This window comes from Cryptomeria japonica, chromosome 1, assembly GCF_030272615.1.
Source record: "Cryptomeria japonica chromosome 1, Sugi_1.0, whole genome shotgun sequence".
NCBI lineage: Eukaryota > Viridiplantae > Streptophyta > Pinopsida > Cupressales > Cupressaceae > Cryptomeria > Cryptomeria japonica.
The window spans coordinates 589,481,293-589,495,066 of record NC_081405.1 but is presented as its reverse complement, the minus strand read 5'-3'; positions in this window follow the sequence as shown (position 1 = coordinate 589,495,066).

Here is a 13,774-nt window from a genome sequence, read left to right as displayed (position 1 = left end):
TTTATCTATTATTTTGGTATTTGTTTTAAGCATTTCGATATTAATGTTTTGGGTTTTGGTATTAAAGTTTTAATTATTTAAGGTTTCAGTAATCTATGACAACTAATTCACCCCCCTCTTAGTTGACTTCCAGTTATTTGAACTATGTACTAACATGTTCTCCCTCTGTGTCCAACAAGTCTGATACAAATCAGAAAACATGGTTGTGAACTTCCCTTGAGTCATAGATCTCAAGCCATCTTTACCTGTCAGGTTCTAAACCGGTTTTCCAAACTGCATCTTATATCGATTGAGCTATGAATGTGTGATCAACTAATGATCTTTTAGCTCCATTATATCCACCACAACTTTTGACATGATCTTAGATGTACACAATGCCATACCACATCTCTATCATTCCAAAAATCATATCGGTTGGCCCATAAAGATGCATGCATATAAGATCTACTACTGGGCCAACATATGTCTTTCTGGTCTTTTCAAATATCACATGAGACATAATCACCCCAAACCATTCTACAAGAGTTACGAAAATGATCCTATACCTCATTGTCTTATATAACTAGCAATACCGGTCAATATCCATACCAGTAACATACTGCACATACCAATTTCCTACACTTGTCCATTATCACCGCAAGAGCATCTTTCTCTAACTCTGGTCTTCTTGTATCAATTGATACTAATTCCAAATTCAATTTAACCATTCTATTGACACATGCAAATCAATATTAGTAATCTAGCTCAATCACGAAAGCTCAAATGCAATGATCAATCCTAAACACACACAATAAAGACATGAAAACAAGACATTCAAGATTGAAAACTAAGCAAACCAAATGCAGACTTGAATGTCTCCTTCATGTGGCTCCATTGTCCTTCTTTCTCCTTCAAATGGCTTTGTTTGTGGATCTCACCTACTAGTGCATAAGCATAATATGAAAGCAAGTAGACAAGATTGTAGCGCAAGAATACTCGGAGCGTGATTGATTCGACCAGGGATCAGGGATCTTGATTGAAGAAAATCATCCAATTTATAGACAAATTGGAGAAAAGATCAAATTAGCATGAAGAGATTCGAATGGAAATTACAAATCAAGAATGTCAATTATGAAAAATTATGACAAATTTGCACTTTCTCTGCAAAATTGATTGATTGATAATTCATGAGAATTTATGACAAATTTCTATGTCAAAATTGATTGATTGTCAATTATGACAAATTGAAATGTCATTCCCATGAAATTAGGAGAAATAGGAGAAATTAGAAAATTAGATGAATTAGAAATTAGGAAATTAGGAAATTAGGAATTAGAAATTAGGAATTAGAAATTGATGAAAATTAGGAAATTAGTAATTAAGTGAATTAATTAACAATTTTTCATTTATTAATTAATTCACAAACAGGGAAGAATTAATTAGCCAATTAAATAAACATTTAATTGTGACAAGAAGATTTAGGATAAATTAAATAAATTATTTAACCTAGAGGGAGAAATGACAAACAAGGTTAAATGAATAAATCATGAAACCCTAGAAGATGAATTAGAAAATGCAAGAATGACAATTAGGTCTTGATGAAAGATAATTAATGTCGATTCGATTTGATCATGATTCTGACTGACAAAGGACCAATGCTGACAAATGATTTGATTGATAAATGCGCCAATTGACGAGGAACAATGACTAATTGATCCAAATTGACTCGATTGAGAAAGACAACGATCGATGACAAATCGATCGCAAAATGACAAAATTGACAAGAAGACAAGGATCGATGACAAAATAGATTGCAAAATGACAAGATTGAACATGACAACGGTCGATGACAAATCGATCACAAGATGACAAGATTGATAAGAGGACAAAACCTTAATTAGAATTGATGATGTCCAAAATGAAATCGAATTGACAATGTCAAAATATGACAAATGAGAACGCACATTGATGCGACAAGATAAGATCGACCAAAATCATGACAAATATTGTTATTGACAAGACCAAATTCGAAAGCGAGACAACTAAAGAATGCAAAAGAAGGACTCGATGCTCACAAATGATAAAGACCAAGTGCGTGACATAGGAGAAATGTTAATGCTACACAAAAACCCTAAAATAAGGCAATGCGCAAATGTTAACGTACAATTCCGCAAGCATTGACCATTTTTAGATGTCTACATTTTGCCCCTCTTTGAGACAATGCGATATTAAGCATTGTTTCAAAGAATGATAATGAAAATGCCCCAGACACTGACAATGACATATGCATGCCCCCTCGAGGAATTGGCCGAAAACATCGAGGAAAGAGGTCAATTGATTGATAATAATGAGTGAAAATGATAGGATCGAATAGACTGACAATCGGAGACTAGATGCACGAAGGACAAGCAATTGATGGTACAAAAGACTACGACCGACATGAGATGGAGAGAGTGCACATCCATCTATGCACTGACAAAGATCTATAAATGAGACAAAGAGAGTGAAAAATGCTCATTTGCACTAGCCAAAGAGGAGAATTTGTTGCTCTGGAAAAGGACACTTGTAGAGAGATGGCGAACATTCCAATGGCAGATCACCTTGGGGAATGTGTATGCACCTACAGATGACCGGACGACATGGGAGCAGCGGTATGTATCTCAAAAACCCATATTGTCAATTTCATGATTTTGACTTGCTTGCAGGACATTGCGGGGCCCACAGGGAATGCAGAAACTGACTTCTGCACCTATGTAAGCACATCCTACACTTGTGTAGGGTCTTCTATGCTTGTGTAGGGTACACAGGCACAGGTTTTTGCTACATAGTTGCAAGACTTAGCACACAGGCGCAATTGTGCTCTGGCAACCCTAATTTAGTCAAAAATGGAATACGAATGAGCCGAAAAGGGGGGATAAGGGTAGGATAGGTCAAAAGAGATTAGAAACACCCTGATTTGTGGATGAAATGAGGAAATGCAACCCATAGGAGCAAACCCTAAAACTAACAAAATATGCCCCAATTGTGATGCAGAGTCGACAGTATCCATTGATCACGCGGGAGAATCGACCTGACTTCTTCATGTTATGACATAGACTCAGGAGCACGAATAGAGATACATTAGCAAGACTTGGAATATACTATATCACATTCATGCCCAAGATTAGGGCAAACATAGTACTGCTTATGACATTGGCAGAGCGATGGCATTCAGAGACTTCCTCTTTCCATCTGGCGACTAGAGAGGCGACTGTGACACTAGAGGATGTATGGCGTATCCTCTGCATTCCGATTCATGGAGAGATGGTAGAGTATGACCTAGTGATAGGGAGAGATGCATTGTGCAGATTATTTGAGTGCGATGTAGATGATCTAGATATCATAGAGACGGAGATCGACTAGGAGACCATGGCATCAGAGTATGATCGACGATATGTGGTGATAGTCGTGGTTATAGCATGCTTATTAGCAAGAGATAGATGAGGACATGGATTCCCTATTAGATGGGGAAGAGTGCTAGAGTAGATGGTGATAGAGGGGATAGTGTATGCATGGGGACCATGTGTACTTGCTATTCTATATTTTCAGCTGCATCAGATAGCATATCAGGGAGTGCAGACTTTGAGCTGTGGAGTCACACTGTTACAGGTATGGGCATTTGAGCACATAGCCATATGTCGACCGATTGAAGAGAGATAGGTAGTACCACATTGACCATATGTGTATTGCTATGGGGGAGCACTGAGATAGGGTCCTTTCGGATACATATTATATTGGCGACATGAGCTAGACAGATTGAGAGAATTCACATGGAGGCCATATCTTGATTGCCCGGGATGGTCAGATGATAGTGATGAGCTATCGTATTGTAGATAGGAGAGATACCTGATTGGGCGACCAGTGACTTGCCAGAGAGTGATTGAGATGTACCTACCAAAGAGAGTTAGATGACAGTTTGGAGAGAGGCAGGATATACCTAGAGGGACTGCACACTTTGCCCGATCTCATCGAGAGACGAGTCAGTGGGGGAGAATGATTCAACCGCACATAGCATATGCTGACTTCACATAGCTATAGTAGAGATAGTGGGATTGGAGATCTGATGTGGTGGATGCTAGGATGACAAAGGAGTATGAACGATGGTTTGCACAATGACGACCAGTGCCATTGACAGATCCTAATATTCCGATACCGAGGAGACAGGGGGACTTTCCACTCACAGGAGAGGAGGGAGATGATGAGGATGAGGAGGACAAGGGAAATGATGAGGATGAGGGGGATGATGAGGACAGAGCTGATGAGAGGGATGATGATTATGAGCCAGACTCAGCCGATCAGGAGTCATTGCAGGATATACCCATAGAGCCAGAGACAACTAGCATAGAGTAGATGGAGATGTGCAGGGCTACCATAGTGAGTCAACATGATCATATTGCGACATTAGACAGACAAAATGCTATCTTGAGGACAGAGTAGGATTAGTTCAGAGTAGAGATAGCCAGACTTACAGTGGCTCAAGATACAGCAATAGTGCAGGCACAATGAGAAGTACAGAGAGTCACTGAGTATGTTGGGTCGATTAGGGATGCTAGTGCACGGGAGATGGCATAGATGTTGGTAGAGACCGGAGAGGAGATACACCATTGGAGGACACTATATGAGAGTGCAGTTCCACCATAGCAAAGAGAAGCTTCATATCGGGTATGATTGAGGACAGAGAGTAGGGCACGCTCTCGAAGGTCATTGAGCAACATGGGGGTGAGTGGACCTATGAGACGACCACAGCCAAGACCAGGAGGGACATCATCCTTGAGACAAGGCAGGGATGAGGAGGACAGAGGGAGCACCCAGTGACAGAGGCACGTGCTCCTCAGGACAGAGATAGATGTAGTTTGACATTTTGTAGTCAACTTGTGGGCCATACTTAGGACAGGCAGTCCAATTTTGTACTCTAATATTATTGTGAAATGTGATATGATATGCATCGATATGATGGAATGCAATGTGTTATGACTTATGTTATTTTCTATGTATGGATGACTTATGCACTGTTGATGTATTATTGTAGAACATGTATGGACATGTTTTTTTATGTGTTTTTGATGCATTGATAATATGAAATGGATAAAATGCTTGATATTATGCTTGATGTAATGCAAATGTACTAACCAATGAATGCAGGATGCAACATATGTGTGTAGAGATCGGAGAACGAGATTGAACTGACTATCCGAACTGACGGAAGAAATGTTAGTAAGAAGAAATGAAACAGAGGACAGTTAGAGACGAAGAAAAACTTGCTTTTAGTAATGCACTTTGTAGGTGAGAACCTTTATTTAATGTAGCAAAATGGATGTGTAGCATCATGGCATTGAAGGCTAGAGCTGGAATGCAACCCTTTTTGCAAAAGACAGACACATTGCAGACAAACAACAATCACAACAAAAAATAAAAGGGACCATGAACCATCCCGGTCACTCTAAATCACTCAGTGACATCATCAAGCAACAAAGGAACATGATCGAAGATAAATCAATAAATGATAAGACTCGCTAATTCCAATCAAGTCAAACAAACATCTTGATTATCATTGTCAAAAGTTGAAAGTGTTGATAGGACGATCATGCTGTCTAGTTTCAGGGAATGCGGTACCCCGTCTAAGACAGGACACAGTCTAGTTTCAAGCATACCACACCCTGTATAAGACCCATGATAGTAGTGACAAGGACAAATTATTTTGATGCTGATTGATATGACAATTTTGATCAGTTTGAATGTCTAGTTTGATTGAAAAAGTTCATCTGTTTATGCATGATTTCATTAAAGTGCAGTGTGTGATTGTGTGTCATTGGATGTATACTTAGTGATCTATCTTATGCACAAAGGGGATTTTTTTTTTTGTTATGCTTTTCGAGTTTTTACAAATTTTTTGTGTTGTTTTTCAAGACTTTATTTGATTTTTTAGGGATTTTTTCAAGACATTTTATGAATGTTTTTGGGATTATTACAGGACATTTTTTTGGTTTTTTTTTTTGGATTATTTCAGGACATTTTTTTATTTTTATGATTTTTTTTTTTATTATTTCAGGACATTTTTCAATTTTTATGATTTTTTTAGGACATTTTTCAATTTTTATGATTTTTTTCAAGACATTTTTCAATTTTTATGATTTTGCCCCCAGTGTCTAGCAAGGCAAGGAATATGACAGGTGAATAAATAGGCTTTCTGAAATGTTGGTGGATAGAAGGAAGATAAAGGCCTTTTATTATGGAGACAACACGGATGCAATTTTCAAGGGCTATTGCGTGATGGGACAAGAGACTAGATATGACAATGTAAAGTAGTGACATGGCATGAGGGACATGTCAAGAGGTTTTTGAAACCATGTTTAAATTTTGCGTCCTTATGTCAGATCAAGATCAAGGGACAGAAAGAGTGTATGGATAGTGATAAGATATGGATAGGATAAGCAAGACCAAGAATAGATAAGGGACATGGACTGAAGGTCGGGGTAGGCTAAGGGATAGTGGCAGAAAGTTGCAATAAGCTAGGGAATATGGATGAAAAGTTGTAATAAGAAAATGGATAAATACCAAAAGCTATGATGGACTAAAAGCTGCAAATAAGATGCATGATGCTCATGAAGATCGTCAGCCTTGTCAAGATCAAAGGTGGAAAAGGGGATATGTACATGAGGGACAATAGGATATGAAGGGTAATGATAGCGGTTCGATATGATAGTGAAGGGCAATAAGATATGAAGGAGGAAACCTGCCCCCAAGTACTGTATGCAAGAAGTTCATAGATTACGCATGATGCCTGTTTGCCAGGTTTTCATCATGGTACATTCCCAAGGCGCCTGTTTGCCAGGTTTTCACCAGTGGATGAATTATTTTTGCTTTACTTTTTTTTCTTTTGTCTTTTTTTTTCACTTTTTTTTTTTTTTTTTTGATTTTGACTTTTTCAATAGAAGATGGACAAATGATAGGGGATGAAAGAAGGACTCAAGCATCTTTTTTTGTTTTGGATAGTATCTTTGAAAATAAGGACAAGGACAAAGACATTGGTAGGATAAGGACATGGAAAATAAGATGAAACTAAGGCGAGGATTTATGCAAAGGATTGGATCAAAGGGATGGAAGGATGGAAAATATGCATTGGATAATGGATAGGGTATTGGAAGAATTGGGCTTTAGTGGATGGAAATGTTGGCAAGATCGACATTGGCACACACCTTGAGGGGTGATGGATTGATGGAGGAAAAATGTATCTCTGATTGTGAGATTTGGATGGAGAAATAGCTTGGGATTTTGGGACATAAGGGCCCAAAATGGATGAAGAATGTGATGGAGGAACAAATTTGAGAGGTTTGGATGGAGGAATAGCAACTTTGGATGCCAAGTTGGATGTTTCTTTAGGTTTTTGTGCTTCAAGGAGCCGCTTAGGGATCCACATGGTTTTTGATTTTTCATGCTTTTGTGGTTCCTTGGAGTGCATTGCTTGCACAAGGGATTTAGGAACCCATATAATATTCTGACTTTGCTTTATTTTTCTCAGTGGGCCTTTATGGCCTTTTGGATATTTCTTTTTCTTTATAGATCATGGTGTTCTTTGTTTTGACATGTCGATTATTTTTGACATGTTGATCCTTGAATACATGTGCATTTTTAGACTTATGACTTTTATACTTGGCATCCAAATTGCATGGAGGGGGAAGGAATGCATGGATGGATAGGAATGAAGTGGACTTCTTTTGGATTGATGAAATTTACTCTAGGATGTGTGCCTTTGCTGACCTTTCATAGAGGATGAAAGGATATAAGGACCTAAGATGGATGGAAGGGATGATGGGGAAGGGATATGTTTGGATTTTGAAGGGATGCCAACATCTTGAGAGTGAGTTGTGTAGACATGACCCTTAATATTTTCTTTAACATGTAGGGATTCTTTCTTATGGAGATCTACTCCTTTTCCTTTATGAATATCTTGACTTGTAGGATACTCTTTTCTTTGGGAAGAAGACGCAAGTCCATTATGAGGTGGATATGATATGAGAGAAATAATGAGATCTTGAAGTGGATCAGATTGCACCAAAGTGGAAGAACTCATTATGCATGTAGAGGGTTCATGAACATCTTGCACTGACATGTTAGAATCATGAGGGGGATTAGGATCATGAGGGGGACTAGGATTGTGTGGTGCACATGGTTCAATGACAGGCTCTTCAAGAGATGGAATGGGAAAAATAATGGGATCATCAAAAGAAATGGGATCTTGGAGTGTATATGGAGCATTAAGCCAAGGAGATGGAGGAACAAAAGGATCTTGTGGAGGATTTAAAGGAATAATTTGATCTTGACAAGGAGGAAGATCATTGGAATCCTCTTTAAATGTGTTTTTCTCTTGACTTTCAATGGGATCATCGGAAAGGATGGAAGGGATATCTTGATCTTTCTTAGGAAGTGGAATGCCAATGGGATTTGAAAGGACCATTTTTTCATGAAATGGAAGGGGATCGTTTGGGATTGGATGGACTAGGATATCTTGATCTTGCTTGGGGAATTGAGTATCAATAGGACTTTGGATAGGATGGACAAGAATAGGGGAATCATCGTGAGTGTCTGGGAACATGGGGTCCTGGTCAACAATTGGATGGGATGATAAGGTTTCAGGATCTTGATCTTTATCTATTTCAAGACACGTTTCTTCATGCTCTAAATTATCCTCTTGACATGGGGTTGGACTTTGGATATGCATGGGGGATTCTGACAAGGAGTCAATGTTTTGGCATGAAGGAAATGCACTTTGAACATTTGTGATGGATTTTGGCAAGGAATCAATGCTTGAACATGAGGAAGAGGGACTTCGAATGGGGTCCTCTAAAATAGGTAATGGCAATAAAGTGCATGGTGGCATTGGGTCTTGTATTTCTAAAACATGACAAGGATGTGCATCATGAATTGGATTATCTTGGCAATCAATTATGGATAGCCCTTGAATAATTTCATCCTTGGGTGTATTGTTTGATGAGGACAATATGGAAGGTTCTTGTGAAACTTTTAAAGGTGTAGGGATAGATGCCACTGGAGAGTCAATTTGTTTGCGGGGGGATGAGGCATTGCTAGACATTGGTGTATGATTTTGATCTTCTTCAAAGAATTCACTTGGTAATTTACTTAAGATCATTGCAATAAAGCCACCTTTCTTTCGAGGTTTTGACATGGTTGTATCTGGAATTTGAACTTGTTTTTGGTTTGATGTCATGTTTTGATATTGGACTTGGTTCAATTGTTCTGACATGTTTGAAACTTGGGTTGGTGTGTGCTGCACCCTTTGTTTTTGAATGGTTGGTTGTGGTTGTTGACATTGATATGTTGATTGAACTTGTTGATATTCCACCATTGGTTGAACTATTTGTGGACATTGTATCGTTGGTTGGACATATTGTTGAAATTGGACCATTGGTTGTATATGTTGGACCATTGGTTGTGTCTGTTGGAAATGTTTGAACTGTTGAACAATTGGTTGTGATGGTTGATAATTTGATTGATAGTAAACACCTTCTTGTTCTTGTTGTGGAGGCACATAATGTTGAAATTGATGTTGTCACCTTTCTTGAAATTATTTCATCATCTCTAAATGGGAGAGGAGAGCTGGTATGTTTGATCGTTCAAGAAGAGATCGTACATCAATTGGCTCAATCTTTGGATTTTGACCTGGAAATTTTTGAAACATTTTGGACATTTTTGATCTATTCTTCTCAATGTTTTTCACTCTTTGTTCCAAAATCTCATTTTCTTGAGCTAATTTCTCCTCTAGTTTTTGTATTTGGTGATTTGTTTCATCATAAAAAGTTTGATCAATGTTGCTTTGTTGTTGGGTTGGATAGAATTGTGATTGCCTTGGATTAAAATTCAATTGCATTGTCGGTTGATATGTCAAACTTTGTTGCATCATTGGTGCTTGGAACCTTGTTTCAATAGACATGTCACTATGCAATGTTACTAATGGGATTGACAAATGCAACCTAAAGGATGACAATGCAACTTAATGTTTTTGTTGTTTTTCAAGATTTTGACAAACTCATGAATGCAATTCTAAAAATGAGACCCTTAGGAAATTGAAATGATGTCTAGACCTCAAAGGATAAAAGGACCAAGTGACAAAAGGACAAAATGACAATGTCTCCCCTATATGCTTGGATACTAAGCTAGGTTTGACCAAATGACATTGATGACAAAAAGACAAAAGTTTGATAAGGTCTAGACTTCCTAACAATGACTTAGGGTTTTATCAAAGATCTGGATTACTCAAGTATGACAAATCCTAGTTTTGACACTATATGCAAAGGGACAATTACTATGCAAATGACCCTAATATGATATGATAATGACCTAAGCTTAATGAAGAGACCTAGGGTATGCAAATGCAAATGTATGACAATGGTATTACTCTAATGCAAGAGGACACATGCAAAATGGATGACCCTTATTGATATGCAAAGGAGTATGACCTAGGTGAAACCTAATCTTGGTAATTGACAACGAATTTGCAAAATGCAAACCTAGGATGAACCTAAATCTAAGTGACATGAATGTTGAGACAAGATTTTGAGAAATGTTTGACAACCATGTTTGAAGGTGTTTTGAACTTTGTTGAATGCAACACTCTTGGGTTTAACCTTGTTTTGAATCAATTTGTCTTGTTTTTGAAATGAGATACAATTCAACTTTTGACAAACAAAGAAGACAAGATATTTTAACCTAGACTCAAGACAATCATGCTCATTCACACATTTCTTATGGTAGGCAAGGACATTAGGTACTTGAGAGGTAGACTCATTATGGGATTCATGGAGAATACATAGATGCTTGACCCCACGGGCTCCCCTCCACGACACTCACTTCTCAGGGTAGCCAAGCATTAGTCCCCATGGAAATCTCCCCATGGCAAACTTAGTATCTCTTCCAAGTATCTGAACTTGTCCTTCTCAAGCAACTAGAAGGATTTTTGGCCTCTAAATACAAGGTGTGTAATAAGGATTTATGTTAAGCGTTACTCCTTGGTGTCATGCAAGCATGATTGAGACATTAAGCCCACCAAAATACCAAGAAAATTTAGTCACGCAAGCATGATTTAGACTGTGAGGTCCTACTTAGATGTTGATATGAGAAATAGTTCAAGGGTCATCACTTCCCAAGTAACTGCAATTCCCACGTAACCCTTCCTTCAAAGCTTTCGCTAATCAGGTATTTATTTATAGTGAGTTAGAATGCCAAGGTATTCTAGCCATATTCACTTTGGGTCGTTCCCTTCTCATGATTGTCACTTGCTTGCAAAAGAGAATGGTCGGGAAGGCAGGCCCTCTAAAGGTGACACACAATCAAAAACATGAGCATGGTATCGAAGATCTGGATTTTTGATCACCCTAAGAAGGATGAGAGCATTCTCTTCTACTCCAATGTCAAACTCAACAATCAAAGAAAACATACATTCTTTCCATCCTATTTAGAAATCATACTAGTTGCCTAAATATTAATTACAAACACAAAGTTTAGTTGTAGTCCAAGGCAATCTGCAAAACCACCAAGTCAGAAGTTTGATAAGCTTAATCTTTGACTATCAAGCCTGCATAAAATTCATTAGTAGTTTCATCTTTGTCTTTACCATGTGTAATGCCAAGGTGCTACACAAAGAATTAGTACCAAAAACCAAAAAGCAGAAACAAAATGCAAAACAAAACAATTTGCAAGCAAAAACACTGCTTTTTTTTCCTCTATTTCTGGACTTACACAGGCGCAGAATGCTTGACATAGGTGCAAATTGTCTCACACAGGCATAGATTGTCCTTGACAAAGGTGCAGAATGCTTGACATAGGTGCAGACTATCTCACATAGGCGCAGAAGTTCCCAGAAAACCTTGCATTACCTTGTTTCTTGGGTTTTTAACCTACAAATCATCTCAAAGGCACTCAAAAGCATGATTAGGGGGTTAGTTCACGTCGGGTTCACCAATTAATGTAGCTAGGAAATCAGAAATCATCAAAGAAAATCAATATTAGTAATCTAGCTCAATCACAAAAGCTCAAATGCAATGATCAATCCTAAACACACTCAATAAAGACATGAAAACAAGACATTCAAGATTGAAAACTAAGCAAACCAAATGCAGACTTGAATGTCTCCTTCATGTGGCTCCATTTTCCTTCTTTCTCCTTCAAATAGCTTTTCTTCTGGATCTCATCTACTAGTGCATAAGCATAATATGAAAGCAAGTAGACAAGATTGTAGCGCAAGAATACTCGAAGTGTGATTGATTTGACCAGGGATCAGGGGATCTTGATTGAAGAAAATCATCCAATTTATAGACAAATTCAAGAAAAGATCAAATTAGCATGAAGAGATTCAAATGGAAATTGCAAATCAAGAATGTCAATTATGACAAATTATGACAAATTTGCACTTTCTATGCAAAATTGATTGATTGATAATTCATGACAATTTATGACAAATTTCTATGTCAAAATTGATTGATTGTCAATTATGACAAATTATGACAAATTGAAATGTCATTCCCATGAAAATAGGAGAAATAGGAGAAATTAGAAAATTAGATGAATTAGAAATTTGGAAATTAGGAATTAGAAATTGATGAAAATTAGGAAATTAGGAATTAAGTGAATTAATTAACAATTTTTCATTTATTAATTAATTCACAAAGAGGGAAGAATTAATTAGCCAATTAAATAAACATTTAATTGTGACAAGAAGACTTAGGATAAATAAATAAATTATTTAACCTAGAGGGAGAAATGACAAACAAGGTTAAATGAATAAATCATGAAACCCTAGAAGATGAATTAGAAAATGCAAGAATGACAATTAGGTCTTGATGAAAGATAATTAATGTCGATTCGATTTGATCATGATTCTGACTGACAAAGGACCAATGCAGACAAATGATTTGATTGATAAATGCGCCAATTGATGAGGAACAATGAATAATTGATCCAAATTGACATGATTGAGAAAGACGACGATCGATGACAAATCGATCGCAAAATGACAAAATTGACAAGAAGACAAGGATCGATGACAAAATAGATTGGAAAATGACAAGATTGAACATGACAATGATCAATGACAAATCGATCGCAAGATGACAAGATTGATAAGAGGACAAAACCCTAATTAGGATTGACGATGTCCAAAATGAAATCGAATTGACGATGTCAAAATATGACAAATGAGCATGCACATTGATGCGACAAGATAAGATCGACCAAAATCATGACAAATAATGTTATTGACAAGATCAAATTTGAAAGCGAGACAACTGAAGAATGTAGAAGAAGGACTCGATGCTTGCAAATGATAAAGACCAAGTGCGTGACATAGGAGAAATGTTAATGTGATGCAAAAACCCTAAAATAAGGCAATGCGCAAATGTTAAAGTATGATTCCGCAAGCGTTGACCATTTTTAGACGTCTACAATTTCTTTCCAGTCTTTTCAAATATCACATGAGACATAATCACCCCAAACCATTCTACCAGAGTTACAGCAATGATCCTATACCTCATTGTCTTATATAACTTGCAATACTGGTCAATATCCATACCGGTAACATACTACACATACTAATTTCCTACACTTGTCCATTATCACCACAAGAGCATCTTTCTCTAACTCTGGTCTTCTTGTATCAATTGCTACTAATTACAAATGCAATTTAGCCATCCTATTGACACATGCAACAATAATATATCTTTCATCTATAGATGTGTAGCCAAGG